A 19,455-nucleotide genomic window follows, 5' to 3' on the forward strand; every position below is an offset into this window, starting at 1 on the left:
CAGCACAGGCGACTCGGTTAGTTCCTGTCTTGTCTCTGCTGGCTGAGCCATCTACAAAAAGCTCTAACTCCGCATTTGGCAGCGGTTCCTCTTTGAGGTCTATTCTGGGTGTGCATGTGTGTAGCAGCAATAGGTGACAGTCGTGTGGTTCCCCATCGTCCGGGGTAGGCAAGAGTGAGGCTGGGTTCAGAGTGGTGCAACGCTGTACCGTAACATTAGGCATATCTAGCAAGGCTGTATGATAACGCAGCCACCGCTGTGCTGAGAGGTGTGCAACTTTCTGATCTTGCAGAATGCTATGCACTGAGTGTGGGACCTTGAGAGTTAAAGGAGCATATGCTACAATGTCCCTGGAAGCCACTAGAGCTTTCTCAGCTGCTGCCACTGCTCTAAGGCACACTGGTAGACCCTGAGCCACAGGATCTAATTTACTAGAAAAGTATGCCACTGGGCGTGACTTGTCCCCATGTTTTTGAGTGAGTACTGATGTCATGTACATACCCTTAGCGTCCACCATCTGGACGAAGGGTTTTGTTGGGTCAGGTATGCCCAATGCTGGCATATTTTGTAACGCAACCTTAAGTTGTGTGAAAGCCTCATTTGCCTGTTCAGTCCACTGCAGTTTTGCAGTGCTTGTTCCCTTATTTGGGATAATGTCCCTCAGGGGGCTCTCTCTCTCAGCATAGGAAGGAATAAATGCACAACAGTAGGAACACATTCCCAAAAAAGACAACAATTGTTTCTTTGTCATGGGTTTTGGAGTCTGGCAAATTGCCTGAATTCTGTCAGCAGACATACGTCTTTGGCCTGCTGTAAGAATGTGGCCCAGAAAGGTAACCTCTTGCTTGCAATACTGGAGTTTCGCTTTGCTGGCTTTGTGCCCGTGCTCAGCTAGGTGTTGTAGGAGACGTAAGGTGGCCCGCCTACAAAGCTCCCGACAGGGGGCGCTAAGAAGCAGGTCATCCACGTACTGAACCAAGACTACCCCTTTAGGCAGGGCCAGTGATGCCAGACTATCTCTCAGGGCCGCATTGTAAATAGTGGGTGACTCACAATACCCCTGACAAAGTCGCGTGAAGGTATAAGCTTTTCTTTCAAAAGAGAAAGCAAACCAGAATCTGCTATCTGGGTGTACCGGTACACTAAAGAATGCATTCGCTAAATCCACCACTGTGTAATGGGTGTGATCAGTGGGAATCTGGGACAAAATAGTATGGGGGTTTGGTACTTCAGGTGCTCGAGCCTGGACTGCAGCATTTACTGCCTGCAGATCCTGAACAAACCTCCACTCATCCCGGCCGGGTTTCTTGACTGGAAAAATTGGTGTTCTGACTGGTGAATCTGGGCATGGCACTATGACCCCTGCCTCAAGCAAAGCTTGAAACACAGGTCTGATGCCGTCAATTGCTTCAGGTTTCAAGGGGTACTGAGCTTGTCTAGGCCTATGTGTGGATTTAGGTGTGATGGATATTGGTTCACAGTCCTTAATCAATCCCACATCGCTCTTAGTTGACGCCCACAGCCGAGGGGGGAGTGAAGCTAGCTCCAATTCCTCCTCCTCTGTGAGTGTGGCAGCCTGAATCAGTGGAGGTGAGCCAAACAGCTCCACTGTTCGCTCTGCTCTCAGCCTGTACTGAAAAGGACACTTCCTCGTTTTTGTGGAAGCGCTATACTGCACATTGGGGTGCTCTGTGTTAGCCCAATCATTAGCCCTGGCCACCCTCAAAGCCCATGGCCCGATATCTCGCCACGGGAGGGTATGTTTATGTCTGGCCAGGGAGATGTGGGGGTAGGAATTTCCCACTGTGAACAACATATCCTGCTGTTTCGTAAGTGAGACTAAAGCAGCTGCCATTTTATCATTCCATATTAGTGCTGTGGTTGACAAAGGCTCTGCTCCTGATGTGAAAAAATGCTTTTCATAATCATGATCAGGGCCTTGGCTAATATGTAAAGTGCAGTGTAAATCAACCTCTTTCCACTGCAAAGGACAGCATACGACCTTTCCTGCTTCTGACAGGAAATGTTTGACAACTTTGCCACATTCATCAATGTTACGCCACATGTAAGCATATCCTGGAACCCCGGATGCTATCTGAACCATGCATGGTTGTTCTGAGAAATCTACAGCTAGACCATTCGGGGAACTGATCAAACTGCATCCTAATTTACACATCAAATCTCTGGCAAGCAGATTCACCGGACATACAGAGGACATTAAAAAACAATGAGAAAAGGTTTTGTCATTTAATGAACATTGGAGAGAGACGGACACCCTTTCTTCCACTACTTCTCCCCCTATTCCCATCAACACTTGTGATTTACCCCTTTGCACGTTGCACTGAAAATCATTTGTTCTGATCACTGAGTGGCCTGCGCCACTATCTACAAGGAATTCTAAGGCCTTTCCTTCTACGTTTATAACTAATTTAGGCATACTAAGAGGGCATGTTGTGAGTTGCTGAACTAATAAGAGATAAGGAGATAATAGGGGTACTTCCCTTTCTTGTGCGTCAGTGGGTCCCGTTTCATTGTCCGGCCCCTCCGCCGCCCGTCACTCGTGCACCGTGGTGTCCCTCCTTGAGGGATTGTGATGTCCTTGGACCTCATCTCCAGGACATTCCCGAGAATAGTGTCCAGGTTTCCCACAGGAATAACATCGGTCGGTCCAGTCGTCGTTCGCACCTTGATTTGAAGTAGTGGTTGGCACTTGTTCCCCTGATCCTCCACGTCCACCACGTCCTCTTCCTCTTCCTCTACCTCTTCCTCTACCTCTTCCTCTGCCTCCTCCTTGATTCCCTACATACTGTGCCATCGCCAAGATTGCTTGGTCCATCGTGTCTGTTCTTTCCTTTTCCTTCTTTTTGGCCTGACTGTTTAGGAGGGTCTCATGGTGTTTAGCGTGGTCCTCGATGACAGAGAGTGGTTGCCTGGTATACCCCACACAATGCTGCTTGATTGCAGTTGAGACTTCCGGTTTCAATCCCATCAGGAAGCTGTTACGCAAGTGTGCTTCCCATGGAAGCACATTGTCTGTGTTGGTTGCTCTTGCATCTGGTACCTCCAGGCCGCTAAAGTCCGTATGGACCCTCGTCAGTCGAACCAGATAATCCTGAACACTTTCTCCGTCTTCCTGCTTGCATGCTGCTATCTTCCCCGTGTTCACATGAAGGGGAAAGGTGGCTTCCAAACGGGTTCTTAAGTCTCTCATCATGGTCCTATAAGGAGCATTTGGGTCCTCGGCGACGCCTTCACCAGGATTATAGACGAGATTGGTCAGCCGTACTTCCCCTTGCGGCCATCCTCGGTCGATTTTGCAGTAATTGGAACCCAGTTTACGGAACAAAATGCGCTTTATCTCATTGGAAGTTGGACGACAGGACATAACAAAGTTCTCAAGTTCCTCGCCGAACCTGCGCCCTCCTACCTGCTGTGGATTAGGTAGTTCAGCGGCTGCTTCAACCATGTCTCTTTCATTCCAGAATCGATGTATGAGGAGGGGACCGTCTGGTCCTACTACTTCAACCATGGGGAAGGATCCGCTCGGGTATTCAGTCGGGTTTTGGGTTGACGACTGCGGAGATTCGGGTGGAATGGAGTCACTTGTGAAGAGGTTGAGGAGGTTGAATCCGCCCCCTCTGAATGGCGATAAGAAGCCTTGGCTGCGGGTGTGGGTCGCTACTGGTGACATGAGGGGTCCAGTCGGTGGTTGATTTTCCAGGAGGTTCTTGAGTTCCCTACTGGTGACCTGGTTTGGATTCTGTAGAAAAGGGTTGTTGGAGGATGATGGGGTCGATTGAGTCATCCGATTCAGGGCATCTTGGGCATCTTGGTATGGTCCCCTGGGTTCTGTTGATGGTACCTGATAAGGAGGTGGGTCCACATCTGCCGGACGAATTTCTACCAAGGTTGTTGTGGCTTGTTGAACTTGTTGTTGTCGAGGTTCAGGACGACGAGGCGGGGCAGCGTCGAGGTCCGGATCTGTTGTGAGTGAGACACACTGAGACACAAGTTTAGTTTTGCCTACTTGCTTCTCCCTGTTTCGGATTTCAGCCTCCTCTATCCAGAATTCTACTGCCTGCAACATTTTCTCTCTATGGCTTGTGCAGTATTTGTCTACTACCCGTGGACATCCTACAGGTTTCTGTCCTACTCTGCATTTAAATTTATAAAGAAACTTTAAACTAAGGCTTCCGGTTGTTGGAAAACCAAAGTACTTAATCCAAAGTGGAACATATGTGACACTATCAGTGCCGTAATCCTTAGTCATTTGACTAAATAAAGGGGCATTATGGATTCTAGGATCAAACCCCAATCCTTTACTAATTTGGGTACCCATTTTCGTTATTCTCTCACTGCAAAATTAATCACAGGAATTTAGTCCCAACAAACAATAACCTCGTTCAACCCACTCACTAAGATCTTCTTCTCCACGGTCCGGACCTAATACTTCCTATGATACATCTACCATGGAAGGCCTCGCTATGACCAGGCTAGTCTTTTTTGAGAGTTAGTTTTGCAACTACACTCATATAGTGTTTGTCTCACTATTTCCTATTCCAGAGAAAAGATCTGTGGGTTTCACGGGGGGAATATTAGAAGAATATTACAATTAATTTCTCTTACTCACCACCAGCAAGATATTTTCGTGATGAGGTGTGAACTAGCAGTCGGGAGAGAAGCCCGTCACACTCCCGCGGTACTTTCCCTTTCTCTGTGGGTTTTCCCTTGCCTTGGGTCCGACCAATTTCGGAGAGCGTCCTCAGTGCGAATGGGAATCCTCTCCCTGCTGCTGTCCGTCGCTCATCCTGTTCGTGACGCCAAATTGTGGTGGAAGTTGAGAAACAACACAACCCTGTCTGGTGTTGCAGTAAGTAATAACTTTATTCGAGCAACAGAATATAGTTGCTTCCTAACAAGTAAGCATGGCTTTCTTATATAAATGGAAATGAGGAAGTTGAAACGGTCACAGACAGTTTCAGTTCCTGTCGACAGTGTCTGGTACACCAAAATATCAACTCCCACATTGTTGTGCAACAGACTTCATATTTAAATTCTGCACTTATGACCCCTGCAAGTGTACATACACATATTAGGAACACTCAGACTTATTCTACCATATAAGGGCATAAACTTGAGCAACCTACAAATCAGAGTGTAACTACTCCTAACTTAAGCTTAATGATGACTCACAGAGTACATGTGTTCTATACATGTGCCATGGTATTGCATACTGCATAGGAGAGAAACAGCATAACTTGATTACAATACATTGAAGTACATTTGCATACTACTAGATTAAGAATCACAAACAAAGTAATAAGGTTTTCCGTAACACAACACAAAAGAGTTTCAACTACAAATTTGTGCAAAAGATGTAAATAACATGGAAATGTAAGCTTTAATTGTTTGCAGGATTGGAAAAGCTTACAACACCTGGTATTCCCAGACAGTCTCCCATTCAAGTACTAACCAGGCCCAACCCTAGGTAGCTTCTGAGATCAGACGAGATCAGGCGTTCTAAGGGTGGAATGGCTGCAAGCAGAAGCACCTTGTAAACTAGAGGTTTCAAATTTCATAGCTAAGACCATATTTGTTCAAAACCAAGCAAAAGCATTCCATTTCAACACATCAACATTTACAACACAAAAGAGTTTCAACTAAAAAAATTGTGCAAAAGATGTAAATAACATGGAAATGTAAGCTTTAATTGTTTGCAGGATTGGAAAAGCTTACAACACCTGGTATTCCCAGACAGTCTCCCATTCAAGTACTAACCAGGCCCAACCCTAGATAGCTCCTGAGATCAGACGTTCTAAGGGTGGAATGGCCGTAAGCAGAAGCACCTTGCAAACTAGAGGATTCAAATTTTATAGTTAAAACCATATTTGTTCAAAACCAAGAAAAAGCATTCCATTTCAACACATCAACATTTACAACACAAAAGAGTTTCAACTACAAATTTGTGCAAAAGATGTAAATAACATGGAAATGTAAGCTTTAATTGTTTTCAGGATTGGAAAAGCTTACAACACCTGGTATTCCCAGACAGCCTCCCATTCAAGTACTAACCAGGCCCAACCCTAGGTAGCTTCTGAGATCAGACTAGATCAGGCATTCTAAGGGTGGAATGGCCATAAGCAGAAGCACCTTGCAATCTAGAGGATTCAAATTTCATAGCTAAGACCATATTTGTTTAAAACCAAGCAAAAGCATTCCATTTCAACAAATCAAAATTTACAACACAAAAGAGTTTCAACTACAAATTTGTGCAAAAGATGTAAATAACATGGAAATGTAAGCTTTAATTGTTTGCAGGTTTGGAAAAGCTTACAACACCTGGTATTCCCAGACAGTCTCCCATTCAAGTACTAACCAGGCCCAACCCTAGGTAGCTTCTGAGATCAGACTAGATCAGGCATTCTAAGGGTGGAATGGCCATAAGCAGAAGCACCTTGCAATCTAGAGGATTCAAATTTCATAGCTAAGACCATATTTGTTTAAAACCAAGCAAAAGCATTCCATTTCAACAAATCAAAATTTACAACACAAAAGAGTTTCAACTACAAATTTGTGCAAAAGATGTAAATAACATGGAAATGTAAGCTTTAATTGTTTGCAGGATTGGAAAAGCTTACAACACCGGGTATTCCCAGACAGTCTCCCATTCAAGTACTAACCAGGCCCAACTTTAGGTAGCTTCTGAGATCAGACGAGATCAGGCATTCTGAGGGTGGAATGGCCGTAAGCAGAAGCACCTTGCAAACTAGAGGATTCAAATTTCATAGCTAAGACCATATTTGTTCAAAGCCAAGCAAAAGCATTCCATTTCAACACATCAACATTTACAACACAAAAGAGTTTCAACTACAAATTTGTGCAAAACATGTAAATAACATGGAAATGTAAGCTTTAATTGTTTGCAGGATTGGAAAAGCTTACAACACCTGGTATTCCCAGACAGTCTCCCATTCAAGTACTAACCAGGCCCAACCCTTGGTAGCTTCTGAGATCAGACGAGATCAGGCATTCTAAGGGTGGAATGGCCGTAAGTAGAAGAGCTTTGCAAACTAGAGGATTCAAATTTCATAGCTAAGACCATATTTGTTCAAAACCAAGCAAAAGCATTCCATTTCAACACATCAACATTTACAACACAAAAGAGTTTCAACTACAAATTTGTGCAAAAGATGTAAATAACATGGAAATGTAAGCTTTAATTGTTTGCAGGATTGGAAAAGCTTACAACACCTGGTATTCCCAGACAGTCTCCCATTCAAGTACTAACCAGGCCCAACCCTAGGTAGCTTCCGAGATCAGACGAGATCAGGCATTCTAAGGGTGGAATGGCCGTAAGCAGAAGCACCTTGCAAACTAGAGGATTCAAATTTCATAGCTAAGACCATATTTGTTCAAAGCCAAGCAAAAGCATTCCATTTCAACACATCAACATTTACAACACAAAAGAGTTTCAACTACAAATTTGTGCAAAACATGTAAATAACATGGAAATGTAAGCTTTAATTGTTTGCAGGATTGGAAAAGCTTACAACACCTGGTATTCCCAGACAGTCTCCCATTCAAGTACTAACCAGGCCCAACCCTAGGCAGCTTCTGAGATCAGACGAGATCAGGCATTCTAAGGGTGGAATGGCCGTAAGCAGAAGAACTTTGCAAACTAGAGGATTCAAATTTCATAGCTAAGACCATATTTGTTCAAAGCCAAGCAAAAGCATTCCATTTCAACACATCAACATTTACAACACAAAAGAGTTTCAACTACAAATTTGTGCAAAAGATGTAAATAACATGGAAATGTAAGCTTTAATTGTTTGCAGGATTGGAAAAGCTTACAACACCTGGTATTCCCAGACAGTCTCCCATTCAAGTACTAACCAGGCCCAACTTTAGGTAGCTTCTGAGATCAGACGAGATCATGCATTCTAAGGGAGGAATGGCCGTAAGCAGAAGCACCTTGCAAACTAGAGGATTCAAATTTCATAGCTAAGACCATATTTGTTCAAAACCAAGCAAAAGCATTCCATTTCAACACATCAACATTTACAACACAAAAGAGTTTCAACTACAAATTTGTGCAAAAGATGTAAATAACATGGAAATGTAAGCTTTAATTGTTTGCAGGATTGGAAAAGCTTACAACACCTGGTATTCCCAGACAGTCTCCCATTCAAGTACTAACCAGGCCCAACCCTAGGTAGCTTCCGAGATCAGACGAGATCAGGCATTCTAAGGGTGGAATGGCCGTAAGCAGAAGCACCTTGCAAACTAGAGGATTCAAATTTCATAGCTAAGACCATATTTGTTCAAAGCCAAGCAAAAGCATTCCATTTCAACACATCAACATTTACAACACAAAAGAGTTTCAACTACAAATTTGTGCAAAACATGTAAATAACATGGAAATGTAAGCTTTAATTGTTTGCAGGATTGGAAAAGCTAACAACACCTGGTATTCCCAGACAGTCTCCCATTCAAGTACTAACCAGGCCCAACCCTAGGCAGCTTCTGAGATCAGACGAGATCAGGCATTCTAAGGGTGGAATGGCCGTAAGCAGAAGAACTTTGCAAACTAGAGGATTCAAATTTCATAGCTAAGACCATATTTGTTCAAAGCCAAGCAAAAGCATTCCATTTCAACACATCAACATTTACAACACAAAAGAGTTTCAACTACAAATTTGTGCAAAAGATGTAAATAACATGGAAATGTAAGCTTTAATTGTTTGCAGGATTGGAAAAGCTTACAACACCTGGTATTCCCAGACAGTCTCCCATTCAAGTACTAACCAGGCCCAACTTTAGGTAGCTTCTGAGATCAGACGAGATCATGCATTCTAAGGGAGGAATGGCCGTAAGCAGAAGCACCTTGCAAACTAGAGGATTCAAATTTCATAGCTAAGACCATATTTGTTCAAAACCAAGCAAAAGCATTCCATTTCAACACATCAACATTTACAACACAAAAGAGTTTCATCTACAAATTTGTGCAAAAGATGTAAATAACATGGAAATGTAAGCTTTAATTGTTTGCAGGATTGGAAAAGCTTACAACACCTGGTATTCCCAGACAGTCTCCCATTCAAGTACTAACCAGGCTCAACCCTAGGTAGCTTCTGAGATCAGACGAGATCAGGCATTCTAAGGGAGGAAAGGCCGTAAGCAGAAGCGCCTTGCAAACTAGAGGATTCAAATTTCATAGCTAAGACCATATTTGTTCAAAACCAAGCAAAAGCATTCCATTTCAACACATCAACATTTACAACACAAAAGAGTTTCAACTACAAATTTGTGCAAAAGATGTAAATAACATGGAAATGTAAGCTTTAATTGTTTGCAGGATTGGAAAAGCTTACAACACCTGGTATTCCCAGACAGTCTCCCATTCAAGTACTAACCAGGCCCAACCGTAGGCAGCTTCTGAGATCAGACGAGATCAGGCATTCTAAGGGTGGAATGGCCGTAAGCAGAAGCACCTTGCAAACTAGAGGATTCAAATTTCATAGCTAAGACCATATTTGTTCAAAACCAAGCAAAAGCATTCCATTTCAACACATCAACATTTAAAACACAAAAGAGTTTCGACTAAAAATTTGTGCAAAAGATGTAAATAACATGGAAATGTAAGCTTTAATTGTTTGCAGGATTAGAAAAGCTTACAACACCTGGAATTCCCAGACAGTCTCGATTTAAGTACTAACCAGGCCCAACCCTAGGTAGCTTCTGAGATCAGACGAGATCAGGCGTTCTGAGGGTGGAATGGCCGTAAGCAGAAGCACCTTGCAAACTAGAGGATTCAAATTTTATAGTTAAAACCATATTTGTTCAAAAACAAGAAAAAGCATTCTATTTCAACACATCACCATTTACAACAAAAAGCATTCCATTTCAACACATCAACTTTTACAACACAAAAGAGTTTCAACTACAAATTTGTGTAAAACATGTAAATAACATGGAAATGTAAGCTTTAATTGTTTGCAGGATTGGAAAAGCTTACAACACCTGGTATTCCCAGACAGTCTCCCATTCAAGTACTAACCAGGCCCAACCCTTGGTAGCTTCTGAGATCAGACGAGATCAGGCATTCTAAGGGTGGAATGGCCGTAAGCAGAAGAACTTTGCAAACTAGAGGATTCAAATTTCATAGCTAAGACCATATTTGTTCAAAACCAAGCAAAAGCATTCCATTTCAACACATCAACATTTACAACACAAAAGAGTTTCAACTACAAATTTGTGCAAAAGATGTAAATAACATGGAAATGTAAGCTTTAATTGTTTGCAGGATTGGAAAAGCTTACAACACCTGGTATTCCCAGACAGTCTCCCATTCAAGTACTAACCAGGCCCAACTTTAGGTAGCTTCTGAGATCAGACGAAATCATGCATTCTAAGTGAGGAAAGGCCGTAAGCAGAAGCACCTTGCAAACTAGAGGATTCAAATTTCATAGCTAAGACCATATTTGTTCAAGACCAAGCAAAAGCATTTCATTTCAACACATCAACATTTACAACACAATAGAGTTTCAACTATAAATTTGTGCAAAAGATGTAAACAAGATGGAAATGTAAGCTTTAATTGTTTGCAAGATTGAAAAAGCTTACAACACCTGGTATTCCCAGACAGTCTCCCATTCAAGTACTAACCAGGCCCAACCCTAGGTAGCTTCTGAGATCAGACGAGATCAGGCATTCTGAGGGTGGAATGGCCGTAAGCAGAAGCACCTTGCAAACTAGAGGATTCAAATTTCATAGCTAAGACCATATTTGTTCAAAGCCAAGCAAAAGCATTCCATTTCAACACATCAACATTTACAACACAATAGAGTTTCAACTACAAATTTGTGCAAAACATGTAAATAACATGGAAATGTAAGCTTTAATTGTTTGCAGGATTGGAAAAGCTTACAACACCTGGTATTCCCAGACAGTCTCCCATTCAAGTACTAACCAGGCCCAACCCTTGGTAACTTCTGAGATCAGACGAGATCAGGCATTCTAAGGGTGGAATGGCCGTAAGTAGAAGAGCTTTGCAAACTAGAGGATTCAAATTTCATAGCTAAGACCATATTTGTTCAAAACCAAGCAAAAGCATTCCATTTCAACACATCAACATTTACAACACAAAAGAGTTTCAACTACAAATTTGTGCAAAAGATGTAAATAACATGGAAATGTAAGCTTTAATTGTTTGCAGGATTGGAAAAGCTTACAACACCTGGTATTCCCAGACAGTCTCCCATTCAAGTACTAACCAGGCCCAACCCTAGGTAGCTTCCGAGATCAGACAAGATCAGGCATTCTAAGGGTGGAATGGCCGTAAGCAGAAGCACCTTGCAAACTAGAGGATTCAAATTTCATAGCTAAGACCATATTTGTTCAAAGCCAAGCAAAAGCATTCCATTTCAACACATCAACATTTACAACACAAAAGAGTTTCAACTACAAATTTGTGCAAAACATGTAAATAACATGGAAATGTAAGCTTTAATTGTTTGCAGGATTGGAAAAGCTTACAACACCTGGTATTCCCAGATAGTCTCCCATTCAAGTACTAACCAGGCCCAACCCTAGGCAGCTTCTGAGATCAGACGAGATCAGGCATTCTAAGGGTGGAATGGCCGTAAGCAGAAGAACTTTGCAAACTAGAGGATTCAAATTTCATAGCTAAGACCATATTTGTTCAAAGCCAAGCAAAAGCATTCCATTTCAACACATCAACATTTACAACACAAAAGAGTTTCAACTACAAATTTGTGCAAAAGATGTAAATAACATGGAAATGTAAGCTTTAATTGTTTGCAGGATTGGAAAAGCTTACAACACCTGGTATTCCCAGACAGTCTCCCATTCAAGTACTAACCAGGCCCAACTTTAGGTAGCTTCTGAGATCAGACGAGATCATGCATTCTAAGGGAGGAATGGCCGCAAGCAGAAGCACCTTGCAAACTAGAGGATTCAAATTTCATAGCTAAGACCATATTTGTTCAAAACCAAGCAAAAGCATTCCATTTCAACACATCAACATTTACAACACAAAAGAGTTTCATCTACAAATTTGTGCAAAAGATGTAAATAACATGGAAATGTAAGCTTTAATTGTTTGCAGGATTGGAAAAGCTTACAACACCTGGTATTCCCAGACAGTCTCCCATTCAAGTACTAACCAGGCTCAACCCTAGGTAGCTTCTGAGATCAGACGAGATCAGGCATTCTAAGGGAGGAAAGGCCGTAAGCAGAAGCACCTTGCAAACTAGAGGATTCAAATTTCATAGCTAAGACCATATTTGTTCAAAACCAAGCAAAAGCATTCCATTTCAACACATCAACATTTACAACACAAAAGAGTTTCAACTACAAATTTGTGCAAAAGATGTAAATAACATGGAAATGTAAGCTTTAATTGTTTGCAGGATTGGAAAAGCTTACAACACCTGGTATTCCCAGACAGTCTCCCATTCAAGTACTAACCAGGCCCAACCGTAGGCAGCTTCTGAGATCAGACGAGATCAGGCATTCTAAGGGTGGAATGGCCGTAAGCAGAAGCACCTTGCAAACTAGAGGATTCAAATTTCATAGCTAAGACCATATTTGTTCAAAACCAAGCAAAAGCATTCCATTTCAACACATCAACATTTAAAACACAAAAGAGTTTCGACTAAAAATTTGTGCAAAAGATGTAAATAACATGGAAATGTAAGCTTTAATTGTTTGCAGGATTAGAAAAGCTTACAACACCTGGAATTCCCAGACAGTCTCGATTTAAGTACTAACCAGGCCCAACCCTAGGTAGCTTCTGAGATCAGACGAGATCAGGCGTTCTGAGGGTGGAATGGCCGTAAGCAGAAGCACCTTGCAAACAAGAGGATTCAAATTTTATAGTTAAAACCATATTTGTTCAAAAACAAGAAAAAGCATTCTATTTCAACACATCACCATTTACAACAAAAAGCATTCCATTTCAACACATCAACTTTTACAACACAAAAGAGTTTCAACTACAAATTTGTGTAAAAGATGTAAATAACATGGAAATGTAAGCTTTAATTGTTTGCAGGATTGGAAAAGCTTTCAACACCTGGTATTCCCAGACAGTCTCCCATTCAAGAACTAACCAGGCCCAACCCTAAGTAGCTTCTGAAATCAGACGAGATCAGGCATTCTAAGGGTGGAATGGCTGTAAGCAGAAGCACCTTGCAAACTAGAGGATTCAAATTTCATAGCTAAGACCATATTTGTTCAAAACCAAGCAAAAGCATTCCATTTCAACACATCAACATTTACAAAACAAAAGAGTTTCAACTATAAATTTGTGCAAAAGATGTAAATAACATGGAAATGTAAGCTTTAATTGTTTTCAGGATTGGAAAAGCTTACAACACCTGGTATTCCCAGAAAGCCTCCCATTCAAGTACTAACCAGGCCCAACCCTAGGTAGCTTCTGAGATCAGACTAGATCAGGCATTCTAAGGGTGGAATGGCCATAAGTAGAAGCACCTTGCAATCTAGAGGAATCAAATTTCATAGCTAAGACCATATTTGTTCAAGACCAAGCAAAAGCATTTCATTTCAACACATCAACATTTACAACACAAAAGAGTTTCAACTACAAATTTGTGCAAAAGATGTAAATAACATGGAAATGTAAGCTTTAATTGTTTGCTGGCTTGGAAAAGCTTACAACACCTGGTATTCCCAGACAGTCTCCCATTCAAGTACTAACCAGGCCCAACCCTTGGTAGCTTCTGAGATCAGACGAGATCAGGCATTCTAAGGGTGGAATGGCCGTAAGTAGAAGAACTTTGCAAACTAGAGGATTCAAATTTCATAGCTAAGACCATATTTGTTCAAAACCAAGCAAAAGCATTCAATTTCAACACATCAACATTTACAACACAAAAGAGTTTCAACTACAAATTTGTGCAAAACATGTAAATAACATGGAAATGTAAGCTTTAATTGTTTGCAGGATTGGAAAAGCTTACAACACCTGGTATTCCAAGACAGTCTCCCATTCAAGTACTAACCAGGCCCAACCCTACGTAGCTTCTGAGATCAGACGAGATCAGGCATTCTAAGGGTGGAATGGTCGTAAGCAGAAGCACCTTGCAAACTAGAGGATTCAAATTTCATAGCTAAGACCATATTTGTTCAAAACCAAGCAAAAGCATTCCATTTCAACACATCAACATTTACAACACAAAAGAGTTTCAACTACAAATTTGTGCAAAAGATGTAAATAACATGGAAATGTAAGCTTTAATTGTTTGCAGGATTGGAAAAGCTTACAACACCTGGTATTCCCAGACAGTCTCCCATTCAAGTACTAACCAGGCCCAACTTTAGGTAGCTTCTGAGATCAGACGAGATCATGCATTCTAAGGGAGGAAAGGCCGTAAGCAGAAGCACCTTGCAAACTAGAGGATTCAAATTTCATAGCTAAGACCATATTTGTTCAAGACCAAGCAAAAGCATTTCATTTCAACACATCAACATTTACAACACAAAAGAGTTTCAACTACAAATTTGTGCAAAAGATGTAAACAAGATGGAAATGTAAGCTTTAATTGTTTGCAAGATTGGAAAAGCTTACAACACCTGGTATTCCCAGACAGTCTCCCATTCAAGTACTAACCAGGCCCAACTCTAGGTAGCTTCTGAGATCAGACGAGATCAGGCATTCTAAGGGTGGAATGGCCGTAAGCAGAAGCACCTTGCAAACTAGAGGATTCAAATTTCATAGCTAAGACCATATTTGTTCAAAACCAAGCAAAAGCATTCCATTTCAACACATCAACATTTAAAACACAAAAGAGTTTCGACTAAAAATTTGTGCAAAAGATGTAAATAACATGGAAATGTAAGCTTTAATTGTTTGCAGGATTAGAAAAGCTTACAACACCTGGAATTCCCAGACAGTCTCGATTTAAGTACTAACCAGGCCCAACCCTAGGTAGCTTCTTAGATCAGACGAGATCAGGCGTTCTGAGGGTGGAATGGCCGTAAGCAGAAGCACCTTGCAAACAAGAGGATTCAAATTTTATAGTTAAAACCATATTTGTTCAAAAACAAGAAAAAGCATTCTATTTCAACACATCACCATTTACAACAAAAAGCATTCCATTTCAACACATCAACTTTTACAACACAAAAGAGTTTCAACTACAAATTTGTGCAAAAGATGTAAATAACATGGAAATGTAAGCTTTAATTGTTTGCAGGATTGGAAAAGCTTACAACACCTGGTATTCCCAGACAGTCTCCCATTCAAGTACTAACCAGGCCCAACCCTAGATAGCTTCTGAGATCAGACGAGATCAGGCATCCTAAGGGTGGAATTGCCGTAAGCAGAAGCACCTTGCAAACTAGAGGATTCAAATTTCATAGCTAAGACCATATTTGTTCAAAACCAAGCAAAAGCATTCCATTTCAACACATCAACATTTACAACACAAAAGAGTTTCAACTACAAATTTGTGTAAAAGATATAAATCACATGGAAATGTAAGCTTTAATTGTTTGCAGGATTGGAAAAGCTTACAACACCTGGTATTCCCCGACAGTCTCCCATTCAAGTACTAACCAGGCCCAACCCTAGGTAGCTTCTGAGATCAGACGAGATCAGGCGAGATCAGGCATTCTAAGGGTGGAATGGCCGTAAGCAGAAGGACCTTGCAAACTAGAGGATTCAAATTTCATAGCTAAGACCATATTTGTTCAAAACCAAGCAAAAGCATTCCATTTCAACACATCAACATTTACAACACAAAGCATTCCATTTCAACACATCAACATTTACCACACAAAAGAGTGTCAACTACAAATAAGTGCAAAAGATATAAATAACATGGAAATGTAAGCTTTAATTGTTTGCAGGATTGGAAAAGCTTACAACACCTGATATTCCCAGACAGTCTCCCATTCAAGTACTAACCAGGCCCAACCCTAGGTAGCTTCTGAGATCAGACAAGATCAGGCATTCTAAGGGTGGAATGGCCATAAGCAGAAGCACCTTGCAAACTAGAGGATTCAAATTTCATAGCTAAGACCATATTTGTTCAAAACCAAGCAAAAGCATTCCATTTCAACACATCAACATTTACAACACAAAAGAGTTTCAACTACAAATTTGTGCAAAAGATGTAAATAACATGGAAATGTAAGCTTTAAATGTTTGCAGGATTGGAAAAGCTTACAACACCTGATATTCCCAGACAGTCTCCCATTCAAGTACTAACCAGGCCCAACCCTAGGTAGCTTCTGAGATCAGACGAGATCAGGCATTCTAAGGGTGGAATGGTCGTAAGCAGAAATACCTTGCAAACTAGAGGATTCAAATTTCATAGCTAAGACCATATTGGTTCAAAACCAAGCAAAAGCATTCCATTTCAACACAACATGTACAACACAAAAGAGTTTCAACTACAAATTTGTGCAAAAGATATAAATAACATGGAAATGTAAGCTTTAATTGTTTGCAGGATTGGAAAAGCTTACAACACCTGGTATTCCCAGACAGTCTCCCATTCAAGTACTAACCAGGCCCAACCCTAAGTAGCTTCTGAGATCAGACGAGATCAGGCATTCTAAGGGTGGAATGGCCTTAAGCAAAAGCACCTTGCAAACTAGAGGATTCAAATTTCATAGCTAAGACCATATTTGTTCAAAACCAAGCAAAAGCATTCCATTTCAACACATCAACATTTACAACACAAAAGAGTTTCAACTACAAATTTGTGCAAAAGATGTAAATAACATGGAAATGTAAGCTTTAATTGTTTGCAGGATTGGAAAAGCTTACAACACCTGGTATTCCCAGACAGTCTCGATTTAAGTACTAACCAGGCCCAACCCTAGGTAGCTTCTTAGATCAGACGAGATCAGGCGTTCTGAGGGTGGAATGGCCGTAAGCAGAAGCACCTTGCAAACAAGAGGATTCAAATTTTATAGTTAAAACCATATTTGTTCAAAAACAAGAAAAAGCATTCTATTTCAACACATCACCATTTACAACAAAAAGCATTCCATTTCAACACATCAACTTTTACAACACAAAAGAGTTTCAACTACAAATTTGTGCAAAAGATGTAAATAACATGGAAATGTAAGCTTTAATTGTTTGCAGGATTGGAAAAGCTTACAACACCTGGTATTCCCAGACAGTCTCCCATTCAAGTACTAACCAGGCCCAACCCTAGATAGCTTCTGAGATCAGACGAGATCAGGCATCCTAAGGGTGGAATTGCCGTAAGCAAAAGCACCTTGCAAACTAGAGGATTCAAATTTCATAGCTAAGACCATATTTGTTCAAAACCAAGCAAAAGCATTCCATTTCAACACATCAACATTTACAACACAAAAGAGTTTCAACTACAAATTTGTGTAAAAGATATAAATCACATGGAAATGTAAGCTTTAATTGTTTGCAGGATTGGAAAAGCTTACAACACCTGGTATTCCCAGACAGTCTCCCATTCAAGTACTAACCAAGCCCAACCCTAGGTAGCTTCTGAGATCAGACGAGATCAGGCATTCTAAGGGTGGAATGGCCGTAAGCAGAAGGACCTTGCAAACTAGAGGATTCAAATTTCATAGCTAAGACCATATTTGTTCAAAACCAAGCAAAAGCATTCCATTTCAACACATCAACATTTACAACACAAAGCATTCCATTTCAACACATCAACATTTACCACACAAAAGAGTGTCAACTACAAATAAGTGCAAAAGATATAAATAACATGGAAATGTAAGCTTTAATTGTTTGCAGGATTGGAAAAGCTTACAACACCTGATATTCCCAGACAGTCTCCCATTCAAGTACTAACCAGGCCCAACCCTAGGTAGCTTCTGAGATCAGACAAGATCAGGCATTCTAAGGGTGGAATGGCCATAAGCAGAAGCACCTTGCAAACTAGAGGATTCAAATTTCATAGCTAAGACCATATTTGTTCAAAACCAAGCAAAAGCATTCCATTTCAACACATCAACATTTACAACACAAAAGAGTTTCAACTACAAATTTGTGCAAAAGATGTAAATAACATGGAAATGTAAGCTTTAAATGTTTGCAGGATTGGAAAAGCTTACAACACCTGATATTCCCAGACAGTCTCCCATTCAAGTACTAACCAGGCCCAACCCTAGGTAGCTTCTGAGATCAGACGAGATCAGGCATTCTAAGGGTGGAATGGTCGTAAGCAGAAATACCTTGCAAACTAGAGGATTCAAATTTCATAGCTAAGACCATATTGGTTCAAAACCAAGCAAAAGCATTCCATTTCAACACAACATGTACAACACAAAAGAGTTTCAACTACAAATTTGTGCAAAAGATATAAATAACATGGAAATGTAAGCTTTAATTGTTTGCAGGATTGGAAAAGCTTACAACACCTGGTATTCCCAGACAGTCTCCCATTCAAGTACTAACCAGGCCCAACCCTAAGTAGCTTCTGAGATCAGACGAGATCAGGCATTCTAAGGGTGGAATGGCCTTAAGCAAAAGCACCTTGCAAACTAGAGGATTCAAATTTCATAGCTAAGACCATATTTGTTCAAAACCAAGCAAAAGCATTCCATTTCAACACATCAACATTTACAACACAAAAGAGTTTCAACTACAAATTTGTGCAAAAGATGTAAATAACATGGAAATGTAAGCTTTAATTGTTTGCAGGATTGGAAAAGCTTACAACACCTGGTTTTCCCAGACAGGCTCCCATTCAAGTACTAACCGGGCCCAACCCTAGGTATCTTCTGAGATCAGACGAGATCAGGCATTCTGAGTGTGGAATGGCCGTAAGCAGAAGCACATAGCAAACTAGAGGATTCAAATTTCATAGCTAAGACCATATTTGTTCAAAACCAAGCAAAAGCATTCCATTTCAACACATCAACATTTACAACACAAAAGAGTTTCAACTACAAATTTGTGCAAAAGATGTAAATAACATGGAAATGTAAGCTTTAATTGTTTGCAGGATTGGAAAAGCTTACAACACCTGGTATTCCCAGACAGTCTCCCATTCAAGTACTAACCAGGCCCAACCCTAGGTAGTTTCTGAGATCAAACGAGATCAGGCATTCTAAGGGTGGAATGGCCGTAAGCAGAAGGAACTTGGAAACTAGAGGATTCAAATTTCATAGCTAAGACCATATTTGTTCAAAACCAAGCAAAAGCATTCCATTTCAACACATCAACATTTACAACACAAAAGAGTTTCAACTACAAATTTGTGCAAAAGATGTAAATAACATGGAAATGTAAGCTTTAATTGTTTGCAGGATTGGAAAAGCTTAAAACACCTGGTATTCCCAGACAGTCTCCCATTCAAATACTAACCAGGCCCAACCCTAGGTAGCTTCTGAGATCAGACGAGATCAGGTATTCTAAGGGTGGAATGGCCGTAAGCAGAAGCACCTAGCAAACTA

The 19,455-nt window shown here is 40.8% G+C and overlaps 44 pseudogenes; all 44 read right to left on the bottom strand.

The window, feature by feature from the left end:
- Positions 1-5,424: 5,424 nt before the first annotated feature.
- LOC140569895 (5S ribosomal RNA) lies at positions 5,425-5,543 on the bottom strand (annotated as a pseudogene).
- Positions 5,544-6,023: 480 nt separating this feature from the next.
- LOC140566953 (5S ribosomal RNA) lies at positions 6,024-6,142 on the bottom strand (annotated as a pseudogene).
- Positions 6,143-6,327: 185 nt separating this feature from the next.
- On the bottom strand, positions 6,328-6,446 carry LOC140573423 (5S ribosomal RNA; annotated as a pseudogene).
- A 185-nt stretch (positions 6,447-6,631) lies between these two features.
- On the bottom strand, positions 6,632-6,750 carry LOC140567115 (5S ribosomal RNA; annotated as a pseudogene).
- Positions 6,751-6,935: 185 nt separating this feature from the next.
- On the bottom strand, positions 6,936-7,054 carry LOC140570093 (5S ribosomal RNA; annotated as a pseudogene).
- Positions 7,055-7,239: 185 nt separating this feature from the next.
- On the bottom strand, positions 7,240-7,358 carry LOC140571082 (5S ribosomal RNA; annotated as a pseudogene).
- Positions 7,359-7,543: 185 nt separating this feature from the next.
- On the bottom strand, positions 7,544-7,662 carry LOC140572594 (5S ribosomal RNA; annotated as a pseudogene).
- Positions 7,663-7,847: 185 nt separating this feature from the next.
- On the bottom strand, positions 7,848-7,966 carry LOC140567828 (5S ribosomal RNA; annotated as a pseudogene).
- Positions 7,967-8,151: 185 nt separating this feature from the next.
- LOC140571083 (5S ribosomal RNA) lies at positions 8,152-8,270 on the bottom strand (annotated as a pseudogene).
- A 185-nt stretch (positions 8,271-8,455) lies between these two features.
- On the bottom strand, positions 8,456-8,574 carry LOC140566656 (5S ribosomal RNA; annotated as a pseudogene).
- A 185-nt stretch (positions 8,575-8,759) lies between these two features.
- LOC140567829 (5S ribosomal RNA) lies at positions 8,760-8,878 on the bottom strand (annotated as a pseudogene).
- Positions 8,879-9,063: 185 nt separating this feature from the next.
- Positions 9,064-9,182, bottom strand: LOC140566896 (5S ribosomal RNA; annotated as a pseudogene).
- Positions 9,183-9,367: 185 nt separating this feature from the next.
- On the bottom strand, positions 9,368-9,486 carry LOC140566875 (5S ribosomal RNA; annotated as a pseudogene).
- A 185-nt stretch (positions 9,487-9,671) lies between these two features.
- On the bottom strand, positions 9,672-9,789 carry LOC140567450 (5S ribosomal RNA; annotated as a pseudogene).
- A 222-nt stretch (positions 9,790-10,011) lies between these two features.
- On the bottom strand, positions 10,012-10,130 carry LOC140568644 (5S ribosomal RNA; annotated as a pseudogene).
- Positions 10,131-10,619: 489 nt separating this feature from the next.
- Positions 10,620-10,738, bottom strand: LOC140570200 (5S ribosomal RNA; annotated as a pseudogene).
- A 185-nt stretch (positions 10,739-10,923) lies between these two features.
- On the bottom strand, positions 10,924-11,042 carry LOC140573120 (5S ribosomal RNA; annotated as a pseudogene).
- A 185-nt stretch (positions 11,043-11,227) lies between these two features.
- On the bottom strand, positions 11,228-11,346 carry LOC140573265 (5S ribosomal RNA; annotated as a pseudogene).
- Positions 11,347-11,531: 185 nt separating this feature from the next.
- LOC140572430 (5S ribosomal RNA) lies at positions 11,532-11,650 on the bottom strand (annotated as a pseudogene).
- Positions 11,651-11,835: 185 nt separating this feature from the next.
- LOC140568136 (5S ribosomal RNA) lies at positions 11,836-11,954 on the bottom strand (annotated as a pseudogene).
- A 185-nt stretch (positions 11,955-12,139) lies between these two features.
- On the bottom strand, positions 12,140-12,258 carry LOC140566897 (5S ribosomal RNA; annotated as a pseudogene).
- A 185-nt stretch (positions 12,259-12,443) lies between these two features.
- LOC140566876 (5S ribosomal RNA) lies at positions 12,444-12,562 on the bottom strand (annotated as a pseudogene).
- A 185-nt stretch (positions 12,563-12,747) lies between these two features.
- On the bottom strand, positions 12,748-12,865 carry LOC140567451 (5S ribosomal RNA; annotated as a pseudogene).
- Positions 12,866-13,087: 222 nt separating this feature from the next.
- On the bottom strand, positions 13,088-13,206 carry LOC140567821 (5S ribosomal RNA; annotated as a pseudogene).
- Positions 13,207-13,391: 185 nt separating this feature from the next.
- Positions 13,392-13,510, bottom strand: LOC140567544 (5S ribosomal RNA; annotated as a pseudogene).
- Positions 13,511-13,695: 185 nt separating this feature from the next.
- On the bottom strand, positions 13,696-13,814 carry LOC140570094 (5S ribosomal RNA; annotated as a pseudogene).
- A 185-nt stretch (positions 13,815-13,999) lies between these two features.
- Positions 14,000-14,118, bottom strand: LOC140571805 (5S ribosomal RNA; annotated as a pseudogene).
- Positions 14,119-14,303: 185 nt separating this feature from the next.
- On the bottom strand, positions 14,304-14,422 carry LOC140568259 (5S ribosomal RNA; annotated as a pseudogene).
- A 185-nt stretch (positions 14,423-14,607) lies between these two features.
- LOC140572033 (5S ribosomal RNA) lies at positions 14,608-14,726 on the bottom strand (annotated as a pseudogene).
- Positions 14,727-14,911: 185 nt separating this feature from the next.
- Positions 14,912-15,029, bottom strand: LOC140568379 (5S ribosomal RNA; annotated as a pseudogene).
- Positions 15,030-15,251: 222 nt separating this feature from the next.
- Positions 15,252-15,370, bottom strand: LOC140572401 (5S ribosomal RNA; annotated as a pseudogene).
- Positions 15,371-15,555: 185 nt separating this feature from the next.
- On the bottom strand, positions 15,556-15,684 carry LOC140567735 (5S ribosomal RNA; annotated as a pseudogene).
- A 222-nt stretch (positions 15,685-15,906) lies between these two features.
- LOC140566389 (5S ribosomal RNA) lies at positions 15,907-16,025 on the bottom strand (annotated as a pseudogene).
- Positions 16,026-16,210: 185 nt separating this feature from the next.
- Positions 16,211-16,329, bottom strand: LOC140569880 (5S ribosomal RNA; annotated as a pseudogene).
- A 182-nt stretch (positions 16,330-16,511) lies between these two features.
- Positions 16,512-16,630, bottom strand: LOC140572733 (5S ribosomal RNA; annotated as a pseudogene).
- A 185-nt stretch (positions 16,631-16,815) lies between these two features.
- On the bottom strand, positions 16,816-16,933 carry LOC140568355 (5S ribosomal RNA; annotated as a pseudogene).
- A 222-nt stretch (positions 16,934-17,155) lies between these two features.
- On the bottom strand, positions 17,156-17,274 carry LOC140572402 (5S ribosomal RNA; annotated as a pseudogene).
- A 185-nt stretch (positions 17,275-17,459) lies between these two features.
- Positions 17,460-17,578, bottom strand: LOC140571252 (5S ribosomal RNA; annotated as a pseudogene).
- Positions 17,579-17,800: 222 nt separating this feature from the next.
- On the bottom strand, positions 17,801-17,919 carry LOC140566390 (5S ribosomal RNA; annotated as a pseudogene).
- Positions 17,920-18,104: 185 nt separating this feature from the next.
- Positions 18,105-18,223, bottom strand: LOC140569881 (5S ribosomal RNA; annotated as a pseudogene).
- Positions 18,224-18,405: 182 nt separating this feature from the next.
- Positions 18,406-18,524, bottom strand: LOC140572734 (5S ribosomal RNA; annotated as a pseudogene).
- A 185-nt stretch (positions 18,525-18,709) lies between these two features.
- LOC140567201 (5S ribosomal RNA) lies at positions 18,710-18,828 on the bottom strand (annotated as a pseudogene).
- Positions 18,829-19,013: 185 nt separating this feature from the next.
- Positions 19,014-19,132, bottom strand: LOC140570128 (5S ribosomal RNA; annotated as a pseudogene).
- Positions 19,133-19,317: 185 nt separating this feature from the next.
- Positions 19,318-19,436, bottom strand: LOC140566159 (5S ribosomal RNA; annotated as a pseudogene).
- Positions 19,437-19,455: the final 19 nt, after the last annotated feature.

Source organism: Salminus brasiliensis, chromosome 11 (genome assembly GCF_030463535.1).
Source record: "Salminus brasiliensis chromosome 11, fSalBra1.hap2, whole genome shotgun sequence".
Taxonomy (NCBI): Eukaryota; Metazoa; Chordata; class Actinopteri; order Characiformes; family Bryconidae; genus Salminus; species Salminus brasiliensis.